The 16,594-nt window shown below is 33.9% G+C and overlaps 1 long non-coding RNA gene across 1 annotated transcript in view; it reads right to left on the reverse strand.

Annotated features, from left to right (window-relative positions):
* Positions 1 to 288: 288 nt before the first annotated feature.
* Positions 289 to 16,594, reverse strand: part of LOC148621861 (uncharacterized) — a 28,264-nt gene continuing 11,958 nt past the window's right edge. Inside the window, exon 5 of the long non-coding RNA XR_015921248.1 lies at positions 289 to 3,099. This is a non-coding gene — a long non-coding RNA (uncharacterized LOC148621861). The remainder of the gene's footprint in view (positions 3,100 to 16,594) is intronic.

A 16,594-nucleotide genomic window follows, 5' to 3' on the forward strand; every position in this document is an offset into this window, starting at 1 on the left:
GCCTGCAGCAGCGCTAAGCCCACAGAGCATTTGGGTTGTGTGCCCCAGGTGGTGGAATGGGGTACCCCTGATGTGTAACATGCTGGGGTTGTCAGGCTATAATACGGAAGACCTGACCGCAAACCATAGTGGTGTACCGTGTTGGGAAAGAAGCCACGTTCCTCGCACATTAAAGAACCCTACTGTGGTATTCTCCCGGAGTAGGAACCATAGGAACCTTGTGTCCCATCCCTTTTTCATTTCATCATTTCATGTTCATTTTATCAACAATTTCATGATCATCGTCTGAATATAGCTGAAATATTGCTGCTCGGACGCTAAACCCCAACAATCAAGCAATCAACTAAAGCAACATTGTAACATTCTGTATGAAGCCTTGTAATTTCATGACCTGTACGGTTCTAACAAAGGCATTCGCTTGAATAAAGACTCGATATTCTTAAATTCGTAATAATATCCAAATAACGCCGGAGAAAATAATACATTTACGTCGCTTCATTTTTGTTATCCGAATGTAAAAACTCATTATCGGGTAAATATCGAGATAAATTAGTTCCATACGTTCATAACAGGTGGATGGGAAAATTATTAACACCTTCAGTCCCTGTGCACCCTTCAGCTACTCCTTAAGGTAAAAAAATCTCCAAATCTACGGATTTAAACCCCATTGAATTATTTTATCAGGTGCTGGTGTTTCAGTTTGAAATACAGTAAATTAAAATAGTATGACGATAATTTACGTTTGTATATAATGACTGAAAAAACGACACTAAGTGCCGCGTAGTAGGTGCGAAAGCTTTTCCGTTGTGAGTTACAGAAATTATATCCATCGACGCCAGATAATTTTCATCGAAGACCCAGTATATTATGTTGTCTGCTTCTTTCTTTTCTTTCAAATTTGATATTTTTATTTAGATATCATTGTCGTGAGACTTTATTCTGATTTTTTTAATAAACCATAACTATCAGAGATTTACATTTCATTAGTTGTATATGCAGTGTAGTGAAAACTCTTGATAAACTGTTAGCATCCAAACATTACATGGAACTTTTTACGTAGTACCTCAGTATTCCAGAGTCATGTATAGTTTTGTCTAGTACCTTCAAACTCCTGCTTCCGAAAACAAAGCAACGATATTTTAGTCCGTCCTCGTGGTCAAAGAAAGATGCGAACATAAAATGAAATATACGCAGGTCAAAGGTTGCATCAAATAAACAGTGATGTTTTCCATCTTAAAAATCCTCATGAAATGAAGTTGGTTGGTTGCTAGGCCTTAGGACCAACTGGCAAATATTGATATCAGATACATTTCAGGACGTGTAAATGATGAATATGAATCCTGCATTTAATAAGTCACTAATATGGGATACTGTCAAGGACATATCGTCTTTACTCCAACAAATCCATACGGCGTTGTAGGATATTAGTTAACAGACACATATATAACTCTCCATCCAACATATATATTTAATCAAATGTCATATATCAGAAAAAGAAAGAAAACAAATTTTTAGATGTTTGAATTAAACTCGTGTCATGTGCAGGATTTTTTATATAACAGCAATCTACTAACGATGAATTCAGTTCCCTAAGTTGCAATTCGGTTTTTTGTATCAATTGCCAATTAAAATTGCCATGTTCCTACATTAAAATGGATGAATAAAAGTTCTATGCCTCTGCCAAAAGAAAAAAAATCAACCCACAGATTGCATAGGTAAACACAGTTAAACACTTAAAAGAACAGTTTACACTCTACGTGTAAACCACAAACCTTTCCCCCGCAAACTACTATTTTTGTGTAGGAATGTGTACAGGTTCAACATTAAACATTTGCAGCTAGATATCCCTTAACCTATCCCACCCTATTACTAATGCCGCCCATCACTTTTGATTTCAAAATTAGCTTCATACACACATATCATTGCAAGTCAAGAAGTAATATTGGAGTAAATCTTAGTGTCCCAAAATACATGTTGGATATGTCAGTACTATGCACTGAGATGTGTGAATGGCTTGACTGGTTTACTGATTATTCATATTTTACAGCAGGTATGTCCACTATATCTATAAACAATGTCTGTCTAGTTATGATTAACCATTTCATTTTTTTAAATAAAGATTGGGTATTGCTGCTAGGAAGACATTGAACATGCAAAAGATTAGACAAGAGATTAATAAAATGATAAAAAAAAAATCAGGATGTACAACTTTGAAGATATGTCTCTAAACTAAGGTCTCGTTCCTTCCATTGCACATGGTAAAACCGCTAGGTGGTGAACTTACTTTCTTTATCGAAATTTGTGGTACTTCCTGTATATAATTAGCTTTTCGATAAAGATCTTCCTATGTTTTCGGTTATATGGCTGCTGATGAGAGGTTGTCCCTTGAAACACGTGAACAGTATATCGAAATTTGAAAACTTACCATATAAGGTCTCCGGTGGTTTTCACAAGTCAGGTAGTCAGACTTGACAGGCCCTAAATGTGTTATAAGTTATTTACCGAAATTGACAGTATTACGAAATCCAATAAAAAAAAACTCCTATTTCATTCCTAGCAGAAAATCTCGGTCGATTTTTACGTGATTCTTTATTACGAGTACTTCTTGGCAAATATATGTTAAGGTTCATAAATTCCAATGCAAAAATAAAGTAGTTTTTGACTTACATTTCAACAACATGAAGAAAAAAGTCCTAAAATAAAAAAGCTAAATTTGATTCACATATGTAGTTCATTAAAAAACCTAACTGTAATTTTACAAATAATTTGTTACAATTAAAAAATTCAACAAAATCTATCCAAATAATTTGCAACTAAATCTGCTGAGATTATCTAAGATAATTCTTTGAGGCAGCTTAGGGGTTAATGACTATATTACTATGTTAAGTTGATTATTGCTAAAAACTTTTAATGCTTTTGGCGGCTTTACAAAAACATTTCATTTCAATGAACTTGTACAAAGCTTGAAAAAAAAACGATTCAAAAGAAGAATCGTGAATGTTTTGTTGATCAAAGTCTAGATTTGAATCCAATGCTTCTTATGAATCAGAGTATGGTATCAGATCACGTTGATTAACAAAGCAGTATTGTGTCCAAGCACTAAAAAATAAAATAAACCATTTATTGATTGCAAAACGCAGGTGTCAGTCGTTGATAGTTGATGACGTTAACGATTTACGGCACTAGGTTCGTCATATGTTACTCTAATCCAGGTGAAAAAGAGGTAAAGACATATTAAAGTTAACAATATGAAGAATCATAGATAATTAATATATGACCGACCTTGAAAAATAAAATTAATTTGGGTTGTAAGATGCATGCCTTCCTAAATAGAAAAAAAAGTTTATTCATTGAAAACGAACCCTTTCATATCAGACATGTGTTATAGTCAGCAATACAATACAAAAAATATATATAAGCTTTCCCTGTAGGTCTTTCGTATGTTAAAATGAGTTCGGACAGTTTAATGTAAAACCCGTATTTGAACTTTGTGCTCAAGAATAAAACTGTAGAAGTTGCTGCAAACATATTACCAAATATTCCTTAAGTACTTTGACCTGTCTCAAACGAAAAAGTAGTACTGGACAGGTACTAAACTCCTACCGATAACTTGATGTGCAAGAACATCATTTACATTGATTAGTGAGTGAAGTGTATAAATACACTAATAGAAATAAAGAAATATTCGGTATGATTGACAGAAAGATGGGTAAAATAAAATATTATTTGAAACTCAAAATTATCATTACTTTGAAAAAAAATCCATAACCTTATTCCTTTTTCTATTCCAAATTATGTTATTTCTTTTATCTTAATAGAAATATTTTAAACATCAGACTGAGAATAATAAAAAACAACACTTTTTTCAAAGTTTTATGATTGATTGATTGATGGATGGATTATTGGGGTTTACCGCCCGAGCAGCAATATTTCAGCTATATTCAGGAGGTGAACATGAAATGGATGATGAAATGAACATGAAATGATGATGAAATGAAAAAATGGATGGGACACAAAGATAATAGGGTCAACAAATTTTGATTGCCACTAGAAAAAGGGAGGGATGGATAGGGTCGGGCAATTTAGCCTCCCGTGTCGAAGCGCTAAGGTTCCTACTTCCGAATACCACAGCAGGGTTCTTTAACGTGGGAGGAACGTGGCATTTTTTCCGAACATGACGGTCAGTTTTTTTCCGTATTATAGCCTGACAACTCCAGCATATAACACGCCAGGGGTATCCCATTCCAACACCTGGGGCACACAATCCAGTTGCTCTGTCGCGTTCCTCGCACGTTAAAGAACCCTTCTGTGGTATTCGATAGTAGGAACCTTTGCGCTCCGCCACAGGAGGCTAAATTGCCCGACCTTTCCCATCCCCCATTTTTCTAGTGGCAATCAAAATTTGTCGACCCTATCATCCTTGTGTCCCATCCTTTTTTTCATTTCATCATCAGTTCATGTTCATTTTATCATCCTTTTCATGTTCATCGTCTGAATATAGCTGAAATGTTGCTGCTCGGACGTTAAACCCCAACAAACAAACAAACAAAATATAATTTTTCATTCACTACCCTATTTCTTTTTCTATAAATATAAAATTGGTTTCAGGAAATTTTAGATTTTTCTCTAAAAAAAAAGTGCAAATGCATATATCATTGCAAATAAGTTAGCTTCTATTTTGAGATATTTTGAGTTTCTCAACAAACTCCATTCCATAAAACCCGATCTAGGTGTTCATCAATCCGGATCGGGCAATCGCAAAGAGCAAGTGGTCATGACGAGATATCGTACTGGATGTTCTAGACCTACACATGGCCATTTACTTGTTAGCGATCCTCGACCTGAGTGTATCCCATGTGATTGCCCTTTCTCTGTCAAACAAGTTCTTTTAGATTGTGTGGATTTTGCCAACACCAGGCAAAATTATTTTGACTGCGCCAATATGCTTGATTTGTTCAAGACCGTTTCATCTAACAACATTATCGATTTCTTGCGGGACATCGGTTTATTTAATAAAATCTAAATTGGATACCTTCCTTGATTTTTCAATATTTTAAATGTTTTATCAAAGTTATGTTTCTATATGTATTTTATGTCTGATGTTTACCTTTTATGTACCTTTTTATATGTAAATAGCTGTTTGTTTCAATTTCATTATTATATGAAGAGATTTTGGTCTTGCTTTTAATATTTTCCTTACATTAAATGTTCTTGCCGTGATATGGCCCTGGTCGCCGAAACGGCATTAAACAACAACAATCAATCAATCTCAACTTATTAATTCTGCATCGAGGACATTTACTCTTTACACACTAAAAATATTTATTATTTCATATTCAATGTGTTCCCCCATTAAACCATGACGGGAGTACGTTCGAAAAATGTTAAAGGATCAGATAAATATTTTGAATAAATTTCTAATTCTCTTGCCTGTGCATTTTTTTTCAAATATAAAACTACTAAAAAATGTAAAAAAAAAGTCCTCTTCTCCCATATTTTTGTTTTGTTTTGTGTGTTTATTTATTTTTTTTTTTTGGGGGGGGGGGTGGGGATAAAGAAATGAAGTATGTAATTTGTGAAATTTTCTATAACGCTTGAGTTTATAGGGTATTGGAATAACGGATATATTGACATTCTTATGTGTACATCCAAGATTTTCATTTTGGTTCGTAGTGAATTGGTAAATAAAAAAAATCAAAGTCCTCATCTTGTGAAAGTAATCTAATACACTCGAACATAATTAAGAAGTAACAGAATTTAAGCTTGCTTTAAACCTGAATATGGTGAATACAAGAGGATATATCAATGTACCGAATGACCCATCAATAGTTAAGTATAGAAGTTGAGGTTATATGTATGCATTATTGTAATGAGTTTTTGAGGTTGGTGACCTGAACGACTGACCTACTTGTGAAATAAGGTAAAAAGGCAATTCATAATAGAAAAAAACGTAAAGCTTTTCAAAGGACTAAAACCATTAGTTTATATCGTTACAAATATTGAGAATAAAATTCAAGATCAAGAGAACTGAATTACTTATATGAGGATATCAACTGGCAATAACTTTTACAGATATAGTATACCTACTTCGAATGCTAATGCATTAATTTAAGACGTTAAAAAATGTAATAAAAACTATTAATGTTAGAATTATTTGGCGTAACTATCTCCAAGTCTTCGTATCGTGATTTTTAGGCAGACGACAATCGTTCAAGTATAACAAATAATGTTAAAGTTTAAAGTCAAATCCAAAAGAAATATAGGTTAACTTAGTAAAGTATTGCCTAATGCCTTCATTTTGCATTGAATTGTTCTTACGGTTGTTTTCTCCACCTACGAGATGGAGACATTTGCGATTTAGTCTTAATGTTACTAAGCCACTGGTGAAACAAACTGGCCATTTTTTGCTTCGTACGCCATTGGCTTCTTATAATTTGTATGCCATTCTACTGAATACCAAGCCCCGTGCAGGTCCGGGTGTTAAAAGAATAGGCATGCAGCAGCGCTAAGCTTGTCGTAAAAGGCGACTAAATAGTGCTCAGAACCCTAGCCGGGGGCTAGGGTGCTCTGTCCACAGAGCAACTGGGATGTGTGCCCCAGGCGGTGGAATGGGGTATCCCTGGCGTGTTACATGCTGGGGTTGTCAGGCTATAATACGGAAAACCTGACCGCAAACCATAGTGGTGCACCGTGTTGGGAAAGATGCCACGTTCCTCGCACGTTAAAGAACCCTACTGTGGTATTCTCCCGGAGTAGAAACCATAGGGCTCCGCCACAGGAGGCTTAATTGCCCGACCCTACCCACCTCTACCTATTTCCAGTGGCAATCGAAATTTTTCGACCCCATTGTCCTTGTGTCCCATCCCTTTTTGATTTTATCTTTTCATGTTCATTTTATCATCAATTTCATGTTCATCATCTGAATATAGCTGAAATATTGCTGCTCGGACGTTAAACCCCAACAAACAAACAAACAAACTGAATACCAATGACTAAATAATTGCCCAACGAAGAGACAGTATTTTAACAAGTTCGACTGCAATTTTTAATTTGTTGTCTGTTTTCGATAACAAATGATAAAATATTTCATTATAATAAATAAAAGTAAAATAAATTTTGAAATTAGTAATTGGAGTTTGAAATTAGTAATTTGATTTTACCAAAATTCAATGCTTAATTGGCAAAACAATCTAAATCAAATTATTTTGTACTTTCATTTATCTGAGTAGAATATAGCTACATTATATACCAGGTTGTATAGGTATTTCTACAATCGCTTCCTTTTTATGAATAGTAAACGATAATGGTATTCAATGTATGAACAAGCATTGTTATGTTATGTTGAATTTACTTTGCTATTTTGGGTCGGATTTGTTTTCAAGGTTACTTTGTGACAATGGCATAGAGAAAGAGTAACTGAAACCGGTTCCATTTGCCGAAGGCTTTAGTTGTCCCTATACATTTCATTGTTATTAGAACTCAGTCAAAAGAATTATTATAATCTGGGGTTTAAAGATAAATGCATTCTCAACAAATATAATGTGTACAAGGGCAAATATAGTTAGAAAGTACACGTCTTTAAGAATAAAAAATAGTGTATTGTTTTGGCAGATTTAAACTTTTAACCATAAAACCAAAAAGTAAATAACACGAGGAATCAGCAAGAAAAAATGTAAATGTCTAAGTCTGCGAATTGCGATGAAAAGCTAATAACACTATTATCAATCAATCGACAAATCTTTCATTTATTAACTTTAAATATAATTATCTAAATTAAATTACTCCTTGTGTAATTCATCATTAGTGTTTGACAACTTCTAACGTTTTAGATGACTTGCGTACTTTTTTTAATATTTGTTTTACTTCGTTTTTTTTTTTTTTTTTTGGTTTTTTTTTTAATATTTTTATCTTGGATGTGACAAAAGTCATTACATGAAAAAGCTAAAATAAGACCTTTCTAATTACTTAAACATCACATAATAAAATTCGTGGCAAATTCTGGATTCAAATACGAAGTATAGTTAGATCTCTGTAAGAATAGGCAGTGGGCGAAACAATGTGAAAAACCTAATAATTTCAAAGCTTGTGTTTTGGTGTTTTCTAATTGTACCATCAAAACTAAGGTATAGAACACTCCGAGTCAAATTAATCAAATGTGACTTTTTTTACCATCAATTGATATCTTAAGACAGGTAAAGTAACAAGAGGCTCCCGGGAACCTGAATCACTCACCTAGTTTAATTTTTTGCCTTTAAAGGGTAAAATTTAACAAGGAGTTGTCGGACAATTTTGAGTCAAGAAGACTTTGGTAGAACTTATCATAAGGATCATTTCAGCAATTGAAGGTTTCTTTCTATCTATCATAGTTTTCAAGATATTGGCTGAAAGGCCGAAAACTGTTTAAAAAAAAAACAAACAAACAAACAAACAAAAAACGTCATGTTTTTTCACCTCTCAAGGGCTATAACTCTTACAAGGAGTCGTGTGACAACTAACTTTGATCTCTCAAGACTTATAATAAGGAACATTTCAGCAATTGAAAGAATAGGCTAAACCTAACGGTTTTTAGAGATATAATATGCGAAAAACTACTGTCTGACCCGTATGTTCTATTTTAGTAACGGCATCAATGTTTTCGACGGATCAAAAATCCGAACATCACTTCTGCGCAGGATACCCCAATGGAACATTTATGCCAAGTTTGGTTCCAATTGGTCAAGTAACGTCAGAGGATAAGAGTTCTGAAAAAAATGTTCACGACGGACGCCAAGTGATGTACTTTTTACAGGAATATTTTTTTTAATCTTGCAAAGATTAGTACTTAAGTCTAAGTAACTTCAATTACGGCTTGTAAGACGAATTAGAAGTCTTCCTTTAATTTTAGTATTCATTTTTGTTCATGTTTTATTTTTGAGAAATCGTTAATATTTTATATTTTATCATATTTGTTAGAATAAATATATACTACTTAAAAGTAACAAAGTTCAACGCGACATCCAAAATAAGGAAAGGATTGAATCATTAAACAACACAAAAACAAGATTAAAGGCAAACTCTTGGGCATTATATCTTTTGTGGGGGGGGGGGACTAAAAATCGTTTAATAGTTTTATCATGTTAGTACAATTTTAACAAGTTTGATTTTTTCCTTCAATAAATTGTATAGTTTGTTGGGTTGGGTTGAAAGCTATAAAACTTCATTATCGAAGAGGGATTCACGAATATGAAGTGTTAAAAAAACTTCATCAGTTGAAATCTTAATCGTGACCTCGATAAGTACAATAGAATGTTATGTGAGTATCAACTTAAATCAATGTAACTGTAAATACTGCAAATGTAAATGAAGTCCTTTTTATTTTTCTACTTTATGTCTGATACAGCAGTCTATGTAAATTTATTTATTCAATATAATATTGTCTCAAATATTAAATCTAATTGATCCAGACCCGTGCAGGTCCGGGTGTCAAAAGAATAAGCTTGTCGTAAAAGGCGACTAAATAGTGCTCAGAACCCTAGCCGGGGGCTAGGGTGCTCTGCCCACAGAGCAACTGGGATGTGTGCCCCAGGCGGTGGAATGGGGTACCCCTGGCATGTTACATGCTGGGGTTGTCAGGCTATAATACAGAAAACCTACTCGCAAACCATAGTGGTGCACCGTGTTGGGAAAGATGCCACGTTCCTCGCACGTTAAAGAACCCTACTGTGATATTCTCCCAGAGTAGGAACCATAGGGCTTCGCCGCAGGAGACTAAATTGCCCGACCCTACCCACTTCTACCTATTTCCAATGGCAATCAAAATTTGTCGACCTCATTATCCTTGTGTCCCATCCCATTTTTCATTTCATCATCATTTCATGTTCATTTTATCATCCACTTCATGTTCATTGCCTGAATATAGCTGAAATATTGCTGCTCGGGCGTTAAACCCCAACAAACAAACAAATTGATTCATTGGGAAGGGGATACAAGTTGTTGGTCATCGATTGTAAAATACAAATATTGAAAAATGTTGATGTTTAGCACAGGTTTTCAATAATAGTGAGTAAAAAGCAAGAGTATTTTATTATCCAAACGAAACTTAAATAAGTCAAAGAGTTAACGACCATGATATGTAGTTGCAATTTGAAATTTGTATCAAGTTTCTATATTAGTATGCAAATCTTGAATTACAAAATTCAAAGTTCTACACTGAAGTTAATTAATCTTGTATTGATGGAAGAGGGAGGTTTTGCACGTTATAAAAGCTGTAACATCTCAATTTTAGAGTAATTCCACTAAAACTGTACGTTTGCAATTTGATTAAAATAAGACCTATTAATTGTTCCATAAAGTCATTGCATAATGGATCTAACAACACACTATTATACTTCTTCTCTGATGACCTTTCCCATCAGCCAATCAGATTTCAACTTTCATGATTTTGTAAGCACTATTCAAAAGGAAAAACCCGAGAATTCTAAAAAGATCACCTATACAGAAAGTACAGTAGCGTGTTGTTAGATCATGTAGATGCAGTGACTGAATGGAATGGAACAATTGATAGGTCAAATTTTAATAAGATTGGTACATTGGATGTCATTGATCTTGATTGTCGGTCTTTCGTTAAGTTATGTACGCTATCTACTTTCCCTGACATATACTCATCCTGTCGTTTTGTTGAATACAGTACACTTATAATGATATAGTAGCTAAACTTTGAAACAACATTTTTCAAGTTTTATTTACCGACCAGGAAATATTTTAGGATTAGATGATCTCACTCAAGGATATCCTGTAAAATTGATAGATCTGTCATAATGTAATTGCAACAAGTCTATTGACATGAAACATATATATTGTATTTGTTATGTAGTCTAAATCGACTGCATTTGTGTGCATATACGATGCATCAATCAAAAGGAGTACATCATGTACTAATGTCATTTAGAACGAAAGAATAACAGAAATTTGAAGAAAATACAATAAACTTCTAAAACATCTTGAATGTACACCTCTTCAATTGGTTTAAACTGTGAGGTGTGTGAACAGGAGTTCTTGTGTAATTCCTTATTCATCAATCAACGCCTTATATAAGCACGAGAATAACGTTTGCTGACCACTTTTCTTTAATATGTTTGGCAGATAATTTAAAGTTAAGGAAGTTATATCGTAAAACTTAATTTTACATCTCATGGACTGTGTTGATAGATGAATTATTGATAAACCAGGGATCCAATTCGCGACATCGCGGACAAAACAATGCCAAAAGAAAAAATAGACGAAACACAAATCCAGCCAGCAACACAACAAAACCGATTAGTAAACACAGAAAAATGTACACTATGGACATTACCTCTCCCCCGGCACCTACTAAAAACCTGTGTTAAGTCGTTGTGCTTTACAGAGTTTCGTTGGAAACTAATTCAGAAATAGTAACTGAGAAATACATATGAAATGGTAGCAGATATATTACTGAACATGAAAGGGAACTTCATAATTTCATAATCAAACTTGTCTCGTTTGTCATATTATATTTGTACTGAGATGATTAGTATCGGCAAATTCGAAGTTAAGGTCTAAATATTACGCGTAGGAAGCACTTTCAGTGGCCTTCGTAATTTCTAAAAAGATAATTGAATGGAAGCTATTCTCCAAATTTAGTTAATGGAGAAAACATCATCAATATGTCGATATATGAAATCAAAGGTTTAGCTTCTTTAACCTTGCCCTTCACAATATTTTAAAGGAACTTCGATGTATATGTATAAAGAAACAGATTGGCTGAAAGAAGGGCACATTAATGATTGCAATGCCGATTGTTTGCTGAAAATGTGTCCCATAAGTGACAAATATGAAAGTCAGTATATGTAAAATAAACTAAAATTTTAAGACTTCAGAACATGTATTATGTAGAAATGATAAAATATATATTTTCTAAAAGAAACCTCCCTTTTCCTACAACAAAAATCGGCAAATGCACATAATAAAATCATTTACGGCGGAAAGATTAATCTATTAGAAACGTGGGAATCGAAGTTTCAAATTTTCTTTTATTCTCTTGATCTCAGACATTAACATTTCACAATGCCACTTAATTCTCACATGGTTGACATAATTAACATCCCACTAATACATGGCTCAAAATAAAAATAAAAAATACAATAAATACAGCGGGTCATGATTATCTTATAAAACGTCTGTGCCGGTATTCAAAAAGAAAGCCATTGACCTAAAGCACATTGTGGAATTGATTTTCTAATCATTGCCTATTTTATACAAACATCTCACGATAGATGTAAAACACAGTATTGATGTATGTCAGCGATGACATCAATTCTTCTAGGGATAATTGTTCTCTAAGTTATTGATATCAGACATGTGTTGTACCATTACACAGACAATGGGAAATTTTCCCGACATTTACATCATATTAACGACCAGATCTATTTTTTATTCTCTTATATTAAATTCGAATGGTTAATTTAATTAAATAAGTATTGAGCAATGGTACAGGGTGTACTTAGTTTGAAGAGACATTCGCACAAACACTGTTACTCTAAATTGTTCTTTACATTTTAAATGAAACAAAGATGACTTTGTCAATTAAAGTATGTGTGTCCAATTGTAACCCTCATTATGTAATTAGACGGTACTAATAAATATGCAAGGCTACTCTGGCCATCCTTTTATCTACCATCTACTACAGTTCTGCACTTTGCATAGCGAACTTGTACCTGTTAAACCATATGATTGATTGATTGTTGGTGTTAAACGCCAAAACAGCAATATTTCAGCTATATCCGGGTGGTGAGCATGAAATGGATGATAAAATGATGATGAGACGATAAATAGGATGGAACACAATGATAACATAGGGTCGGCGGGTTTCGATTGCCACTAGAAATTGGGAGAGGTGGGCAGGGTCGGGCTATTTAGCCTCCTGTGGCGAAGCCAAGGCTCCTTATCCTATCGAAAACCACTGAAGGGTTCTTTAACGTGTTACGTATTACGGCCTGACGACCCCAGCATGTAGCATGTCAGGAAGACCCCCATTCCAAAAGCTGGGCACACAACCCAGTTGCTCTGTCGGCAGAACGACTATCCCAGGATTCTAAGTGCTATTTAGTCGCCTTTAACAACAAGCTTAGCGCTGCTGCAGGCTTATTCTTTGGACATCAAGACCTGCAATGGGTGAAACTATAATATAGTCATGGTGTATGCATACATTCATTAATGAATGATGCAGCTGATTGCTTTTCATTGGAACAATGTATTTAATGAGGTTTCGGAAAAAATATCCGCATACTGTAGTAAAAAATGTAACATTTTATACAAAACGTGCCGTAGGTTTTCAACTAGATAAAGTCAAATGTAAATGTTGAGTCAAAATCCTGCTTTGATCAAGCACTATATAGAAAGATAAAAACAAGTACGCTTTGCATTTCCCTAAAATGCAACACAAGCCATCAAACAGAGCTGAATGAACATAACAAAGATTAACATTTGTTACACGAATATCAATCTTCCCAGTTTGTCTCTTCAATGCTATGCGAGTTTCCAAGAAAACTGAGGGTGCAAATAGAGAGAAAATAAACTTAACATCAATTGATGTCCAATACTGACATACGAGATGTTGAAGTCGATAACAATTTTGATCATATCCTTAGTCGTCAACTATATATCTGAACTTTATTGGTAAAGAGACGTCTCTTCTGTCTTTCTTTCTAGACTCCATGGGGTGTTTAAAGAGACATAGCATGCACTTTCTAGTGATTAATATGCACTTTAAGAGAAGTTATATTCAACTACTAATAATAAATGATAAAGGATTGCCTTTATGTTTGCCTTGACATAACATAATATCAACTTTAAAATGTAGAGAAAATCTAAGGAACAAAACAAATAAACTTCAGATCATAATGTAATATACTTTAAAACAGCCATTTTCAATGGCATCTAATCAACAACAAAATTACTTCATTTTTTACCAAAGAGGTCCCTAGTTACAAAATGCTATGATTTGTTCAAATAACTTTCAAAACGGAACAAACAAATCACTAATGAACAGGAAGTTCTGATACTTTTACTGTATTCTTTTGGTACATTTAACCAGAAATCTCTTCCATTAAAAGAAAAAATAAGGGCAGTGATCAAAGATAAATACCTACATTCATAATGTTCTGAGAGTATTGCTTATCATAACAAAGTCTCCTACCAAGGCCTCGCAACAAAAGTAAAATTTCATGGAATATTATTTCCTTACCCCAACTGTCCAAGTTTGGTGTTTAAAATTAACACTTTGGAAACAAATTTTCGCCCCCAGAATAATATTTTGTTAAGTCCTTGTGACCTACTGACCTCAAATTCAATAGGCGTCTTCCTTACCCATAAGCCTTCAACTGTCGAAGTTTGATGAAATTCTATTAAAGAGTTCAAAAGCTACGCTCTGGAAACCAATTTTCACCCCAAAATTGTATATTTTATTAAGTAGTTGTGCCTTGACCTTTAACCTACTGGCCTCAAATTAGGCTTCAACTAACAAAGTTTGATGAAATTCTATGAAGGCTTTCAAAATTACGCCCTGAAAACCAAATTACATCTCAAAAATTCTATCTCATGAAGTCCATGTCACCTTCGCTTTCAACCTACTAACCTCAAAATCAATAGATGTCTTCTTTATCTCATACTGCAAGAGTTCGGCGAAATTCTATGAAGGTGCTCAAAACTTATGCCCTGAAAACCAATTGATGGATGGGCGTATGGAAAGCCGAATTCTATACTCCTCCATTTTCATGAAAGGTGGGGGACAAAAACTTCCTTGCAAATTTGGTATAACTGAATATAAAAACCCTTTGTCCAAATATATCCTTTGCTATATAATAAAGAGCTTTGTGCAGTACACTTCAGACAAATGTGGACATAATACTAATTTTCGACACTTAAACATAGGAACTAAAAAGTTCATTATGGATGCAACAACTGGTTTGGACACAATACAGCACTAACTCTGATATTCAATATAAGATTAAAAAAACATTCTGCTGTAAAGGTGCTAATTAATGACCTTTGCTTTGATCCCTATCACTAAATAAAATGTTTTGCAGGGCGCAGCTTCATACAGTCACATAAATTAAACCTTGATCAGTTAGGACAAATATGGACACATCATTTCAACTTGATACTGCTTTGAATTTTTATTATGATTAGATATTTAACAAAGGATAAGAATTTTACCAGAACTGAACCAGTCATGTTTTGGCCCCTTATTCCAAAATCAATCCACACCTTCTTTTTGGGATATTGCACTTGTGGTACAATTTCAAGGCCATTCATTCCCTTTTACTCAAATTATTATCTACAAATAAAAAAATACTTGTTTCTGGCCCCTCTGCGGTCCTTCATTTTTACCCTTCCACGAAAATCAATCCCAGTCTTCCTTTGGTGTTATGGCATCTAGTTACACAATTTCAAAGTGATTCATTTACGTAAAGTCATAATACTGTCAGGACATCAGGAAAATGCATGTTTCTGGCCACCTTTTTTGCCCATGATTTCTAAAATGCTCGTCTTAACCCCCAAAATTAATACCAGTCTGACAATTGTGATGTAGAATATGTGGAACAACACCATAGACATTCCTATGCTTTTACTGGAGTCATATAGTTAAATAGTATGAAATGCTCATTTTTGGCCCCCAATTCTAAAATGGTTGGGGCCATAATCCCAAATTCAATACCAACCTTCATTTTTTGCTGTCAATAAAGACATTTAAATCGACTAGAAACATGCAGGCAGAAATTTTTCACAGCAGTCAAACTGGACCAAAAGTTCAAAAAGTTAATATTTGGGGGTGTGTCCCCTTTTGTCCCCTTTAAAACTCAAAATCGTAAGAGATATTTGAAATCTGATTGAAAACCAAAGGCAGGGGTTTCACAAAGAATCAAATGGAAAATTCGAATCAGACCCAAAAAAAAAAATATTTTTGCTGGCACAGCATTACTCCAAAATGGTTTAAGATAAGCCTACTCTTTAAATACTTTTAAACAGAATTTAAAAAAGACATCTGAATTATCAAGATCAGATTTTTCTATTAATTCTAATAATTACACTTATTTTTACCCATTTTTAGACCATTACTTTCAATAGAAGTGGGACAAAAACCCCCAAAAGTATAGGGCCATCATCTCCATACTATGGTCCATAGGAAAGATGTGTTAAAATTTCAAAAAGATTGGATAAGTTTTACTCAAGTTAATAAACAATGATGACATGGTTATACCATGACCAAAAAAATGGATATTACTTTTTTATATATATTATATAATCATAATTATTGTTTATATTAAAAACTGTGTCTTTGAAAACCCAAGATGCGCTGCTTTTTATCCAAACTGATGTAAATACAAAACCCAACTGGAATCATTCATGTGTAAAATGAAGGTCATGGTGACCTAATTAACAATACCATATCAGGTTTCATGTTGGCTATGTATCATTACTCTGCCATTTTCACTTGAAATTAAGTCACAGGGCTTAAATACCACCCAGAGAGCATACACCGAAAGACAAAAAAAATAAAGCACCAATAAATCTGTCATGCAAAAAAATCATTGGT

This window comes from Perna viridis, chromosome 3, assembly GCF_037379345.1.
Source record: "Perna viridis isolate PV_CMFRI_1.1 ecotype Kerala chromosome 3, ASM3737934v1, whole genome shotgun sequence".
Lineage (NCBI taxonomy): Eukaryota > Metazoa > Mollusca > Bivalvia > Mytilida > Mytilidae > Perna > Perna viridis.